The sequence below is a fragment of the Ruditapes philippinarum genome, unplaced genomic scaffold, assembly GCF_026571515.1.
Source record: "Ruditapes philippinarum isolate M1 unplaced genomic scaffold, ASM2657151v2 ctg3345_1_1_1_1, whole genome shotgun sequence".
Lineage (NCBI taxonomy): Eukaryota > Metazoa > Mollusca > Bivalvia > Venerida > Veneridae > Ruditapes > Ruditapes philippinarum.
The window spans coordinates 407,562-413,619 of record NW_026855583.1 but is presented as its reverse complement, the minus strand read 5'-3'; the positions used below and the strand labels follow the sequence as shown (position 1 = coordinate 413,619).

Genomic DNA, 6,058 nt, shown 5'->3' with positions numbered 1-6,058 from the left:
ACACTGCAGTGTAATCCTACAACGAACGGGTATGACAAAGTTATTGTCACGGCGGTCTTCATTTCAAGGCCATTAAAATAGACCGACACGTTCTAATTTAAAAATCATTAACATTTTAATTGCAAGATAATACCTGTGGTCAGTAGTGACCATCTTGGCTATGGTATAATTTATCTATACTAAAATTAATGTTACGCCAAGACCTGAGGCAAATACTTGCGTAACTTCGGAAGAACAACAAAATGTCAACGTGTTTATGATTATTGCGGTCGCGGTACACAAGTTTAGTATCTTCTAACAGTTCAACATAGCGAACTGAAGATTTTCATTGCAAAATGGACTGTGACCATCCTCCCCACCATCTTCGTACTTGCATCATTGGATAGGAATGCTCTGATGTTGGTTAGGAGAGAAGCGTATGCCCTTAATCAGGGTCTTTTTGAAAAGACCCTGCCTTGATACAGACTCATTTATGCTCCAAGCAACGACACGGCACATTTCAACCTTTTCCTATTCTTGTAAAGTTCTTCTGTTCTCATGGTTGTAGTGGAATCCAGGGTTGCATTTCATGGATCCTAGGAGTTATGACAAACTTTAGGAGAAAATGTTCATGCACTTAAAACATTTTTAAAAAAGCAACCTAGATGATTTTGATCATGACATATGAAGTCATGTAACTGTGATTGTGTCTTTTTGTCATAGTTATGGAACTTTGAAAGGTGTATTTAACATTGCCGATTGGCTTTTAGTCTTTAACACTTGTAATATTGTGCACAGTATTTAGTTGAGCATACGAAAACAACCGACGTTAAAGGAACGCATACAAGTCATTGTCCTGCACCATTTTGAAAACTATTAAATTTCATGATACAGAAGTAGCATAGACTACACACATTGTCTATTGCTCTAGTTATCGAAATTGATCTGAGCTCTTATTAATAATGTATAAATGAATACAAATAAAATTTTGTTATTATGGTCAGTCTGTCCCACGTGTTTTCGTAGGACTATAAAATAAACATTGGCGGTCACTGTGGAATTGCATGGTCATAAAGTGTTGTTATTTAAGCAAACATTAGCCAACTAAATGACAACATTCCGACTTTAATTGACTGTAACAGGTGCGCACTGTAATATAGAGACTTAAAGGACAACGGCTAGAAGGACGGTCAACTTTTCGGGAAAAATTTTATTAGAGATATACAAAGCTTCCTGCTGTTATAAATTACAATAAAACGAGGATCTTTGATATTTCGCCAAGATCAAACACCCACATTTTTTCTTTTGTAACAAATAATGCAAAACTGTATTTAATACAAGATATGCCAGAAGGTAACATCGACACTTCCTTAGACCTGGGACATAATATGTTCTGGACAGACTTTTGCTAGATAACCAAACAGCGAAACTAGGCATCCGGCATGTTGCTGATTTCGCCGATTTTATAAAACTGGCCTATTGATGTTTCACAATTCTACAGCAATTTAAATGCCAACCTCTGAACTGATCTCGTTTGAACCACGTTTAAGTTAATATATATTAATAAAGAGAAGAATATCTGTATGTAAATACAAGTTATTTGATACTTTTTTCTTCTTCATATATATCATGGGAGGTAATATGACCATTTAGGACAGGTGGTCTCAATGAAAGGGTCAGCCAAAAAGTGCTCTTAAACGACATGTGGACCGGTCTCTTTTCTTACCACAGACAAAGATTTTATTTTTATGAACCCAAATGAAACAAGTTTGTTTTAACTCTAATATTCGGTCATGATAATTATATATTAAAACTTGACAAACCAAAGTTTTTCATGATTTTTTTCCACATACGGATGTTCTATGTTTCTTACGTCACAAATATAATGTCCGTATCACGTACAATAACTTCATACTTTGTCCCAGATAGGAGTCAATTATGTTGGGATTCCAGGACGATTTTGACGCATTTGTTGGCCGTATCTCGGCCGTCATTCCACCTAACCGGCTTTCCTGGATGACTAACCAGTAATACCTTGCCAACTACATGTACTTATCTCATATGACTAAGAAATAGTAATGAAAAATAACACATGTTCATTTTTCTTCATTTTATTCTTTTTTAAGATTATCTCATTTTTTCAATATTTTATCACATATAACAAATATTATGTACAAATATATCTTATAACAAGGAAAACGTTTCAAACAAAGGAATGTAACGGAATATTAGAAATATTCATTGAAAAAAGAGAAAGAAAATCTTTAAAATATAATATCCAAATATGATTCAAACATTTCTATTTAATCATTAATTTTAAGGACAGGATTGGTTTTGTCATATACATAACAACACTTGTATTTACTCTGTAAACATGTTATTTTTGTTAAAAAAAATACATGTATAATGAATGACATATGTACAAAAATAGCTTAAATTAAGCAATAGTTAGCACTGATTGGTAAAATATTTCTACAAATCCAGTGGATGTTTAATAAAAATAACTTTTAAGTAGAAATCAATAATATTTGAGTAAAAATCAAAGATTTTTTTTCTCCCAGAAATCAATAATTTTTCAGTAAAATGCAATTTTTTTTCAGTGGAAATCAATTATGTTTCAGTAGAAATCAACAAGATTTCAGTGGAAAATAATATTTTAGTAAATATTAATATAAATCAATAATTTCAGTGGAAAATCAATAATATTCAACAAAAATCAATAAGATTTCAGTGGAAAATAATATTTTAATAAATATTAATAACTATTTCATTAAATCAATAATTTCAGCAGAAAATCAATAATATTCAATGGAAATCAATAATTTTAGTGGAAAAAATTATGTTTAAAGGAAATCAATAATCTTAGTGGAAAAAAATTAGGTTCAATGGAAATCAATATGATTTCAGAGGAAAATAATATTTTTGTAAATATTAATAACCATATTTTAAATCAGTAATTATTCTATGAAAATCATTTTCTTCACAGCAGAATTAAATCAGGTATTTGGAAATGAACAATATTTGTAGAAATCATCGAAAAATGGTTTACATTCCATACTGCTCTAATTGCCAGATAAAAATAAGCTTTTCTTTCAAAGATTTCAATTTTATGTATTGTCTAAAATACATTTTTGCCCCTTCATTTAACTTCATAAAAACCTGAATAAAGACCTAAATAAATCTGAATAAAATATCAATTTTCATTACAATATAACCATATGGTCACATGATTTTTTAATTTCACAATACAAGACAACAGTATCACATTTAACATTAAAGGAATCAACTAATCAAAACCTTTGTTTCTACATCATACAGAAAAGCACCTGGTACCCAAACATGTAACATGAATTTTGATTGGTTAAAAATATTGAACACATGATCTACTGATTATGCTAAAAAGACAGCTTACAGGAAAATATAAAAAATAGAAATTAATGACGATCAGTATTTCACCAATGAGTGCAATAAGCAGGCAGCCAATATGCAACAAAATTAATATAAACTTTTAGTCTGAGATCATTTAACAATAACAAATCATCCCCTAAAGCTGCATGCCTCCAGATGAAAGTATTAGTTTTAACAAATGAAGGTATGAAAAATAGTAAATTTATTTCATTTTTTTTATCTTGTTTAATATGCTTTTTGTTAATCCAGCAAAATCCCTGTTTTTCTTTTGCAGTAATAACTTGGCTATTACATACCAAGACACAATGCCATGGTATGCCTTACAATGCAAATTTCATGGTAAGATTTCATTACAAAAATTCCACAGTATGCGAAATTACAAAGATAAATCTATGGTCATAGTGTATATAGTTAAACCATGAATATCTAGCCCATAACTGTTTGTAATACATTCTTGCATCTGGAGTCTTCTCTTTACATCTGGAGCTTTTCCTTCAAAGTGTGTTTTGCAGGACCTGTGAAAGAAAAAAAGTAAGGGAATTTTACTTAATGCAAATGTATAACAATAAATACATTGCTCAAATCCACAACCTGTCAAGGAGTTTGATAAAAAATAACATGCCAATGCAAATTATTTACAAGTCGGCTGACATTTCGTAAAAATACTGTCACTTGCTTTTTACTACACATAAGCACAGACCTTAATTGAACATTAAGGTCAGTGATATAAGTGTGAACAAAGACTTAAGTTGCAACACAATATATATGAATTATTATAGTACAAAATGTTCCTTTGTAAAGAATCATAAGCTGGTTTTATAGCTCTGTCAGAAAGGGGAGGAAACTCCCAGCAAGTATAAAAGATGCAAGTTTATAATTTACACCTTATACCTAAACCTGCTATATATCTTAAATGGACCTGTCCATCTTTTAACTGGACAAAACCATTCATCATTTTTAGGGGAAAATTTGCTACAATATGTATTGATTGAAGACCATATTCTTGGTCTGTACTGTTTGAAAGAGTAATTTCAGTTGATACCAGTAGACTTTTGGCTCAAGCCACTTGGTCAAAGACCAACCTTAAGAAAAGCCAATATCAACAAGAGCTGTCGGTAGGACAGCAACGCTCGACTATTCTTAGTGCTTGATAGTAAAAAAAAATGCTTGATACAATTACCTCCTCCTGTTTACAGGTTGGGGTAATGATGGTGAACAAGTGTGCAAAGTTTCAAAACCATATGTCAATGGACTTTGAAAATATTTGAACTATTACAAGAACTTTAACATAAATTCTAAGTCGAAAAAGGGGCATAATTCTGTCAAAATGCTTGATACAGTTACCTCCTCCTGTCTACAGGTTGGGGTCATGATGGTGAACAAGTGTGCAAAGTTTCAAAGCCATATGTCAATGGACTTTGAAAATATTTGAACTATTACAAAAACTTTAACGTAAATTCTAAGTCGAAAAAGGGGCATAATTCTGTCAAAATGCTTGATACAGTTACCTCCTCCTGTCTACAGGTTGTGGTCATGATGGTGAACAAGTGTGCAAAGTTTCAAAGCCATATGTCAATGGACTTTGAAAATATTTGAACTATTACAAAAACTTTAACGTAAATTCTAAGTCGAAAAAGGGGCATAATTCTGTCAAAATGCTTGATACAGTTACCTCCTCCTGTCTACAGGTTGGGGTCATGATGGTGAACAAGTGTGCCAAGTTTCAAAGCCATATGTCAATGGACTTTGAAAATATTTGAACTATTACAAAAACTTTAACATAAGTGGTTACGCCGACGCGGACACCAACGCCGACGCCGACGCTCGGGTGACTACAATAGCTCTACTTATTCTTATCGAATAGTCGAGCTAAAAATTACTTTTAACACAGATTCTAATTATAAATGATAGATCATTCTATATATTTTGTAATTTTCTAACTCTGAGTTTTCAATAAGCTTGATTAAAAATAGGATACTTACATTGATATACATTTCTTAACTGCCAACCAGTGTGTCCCTGCATTCAAATCCATTTAACATCCTTGATAATCAAATTCAAGGCTTTTTTTCCACCATGGCATTTCATATCTTTCATTCTTGGAGAAACACATATGATACAAATTTCCTTTAGTCCTGGTTTGATATTAATATTTCAACACTTTTAAAGCCATTTTTACTGAGAGCATTCTATGATTATAATTTTTTGTTAACGTTAACATGGTTACACAATGAACTGTATATTTGACATCAGTTTAGTTTGAACACGGGAAGTGTTTCAAGGTTAACAAAGTAAATTTGGCACTTTGAGGTAAAAACAAATGCATATTCAGCACACTTTACGTCATGTGATCACACGACTTGCGACACTTGAAACTGCGCTGCAGCAAGGTCATCATCAAGATCGTCATGATTTATTGTATAACTTCCTGACGTAGTCGTCGTTTCGTCATCGTCTCTCGTGCTATTGCTTCGATACGTTGAATAATTTCCATATCCTTGATTATAATATCCGGTATTATGAACCGGCGGTTTTAACGAGTTTATATTATGAGTATTATAATGATACTTAGGGTCTCTGAATGGATGAATATGCCCTTGACTATAGTTATGATTTGAGCTTAAACTAATATAGTCTGAATCCGGATAACTTCCGGTCGAGTCAAGTTGCG

At 32.1% G+C, this 6,058-nt stretch overlaps 1 long non-coding RNA gene across 1 annotated transcript; it reads right to left on the bottom strand.

Annotated features, from left to right (window-relative positions):
- Positions 1 to 2,074: 2,074 nt before the first annotated feature.
- LOC132743785 (uncharacterized) lies at positions 2,075 to 6,057 on the bottom strand. The gene is made up of 2 exons (XR_009627619.1): positions 5,370 to 6,057; positions 2,075 to 3,902 (listed from the first exon to the last, which is right to left on the bottom strand). It is a non-coding gene; the product is annotated as an uncharacterized LOC132743785 (long non-coding RNA).
- Between the last annotated feature and the right edge of the window lies 1 nt (position 6,058).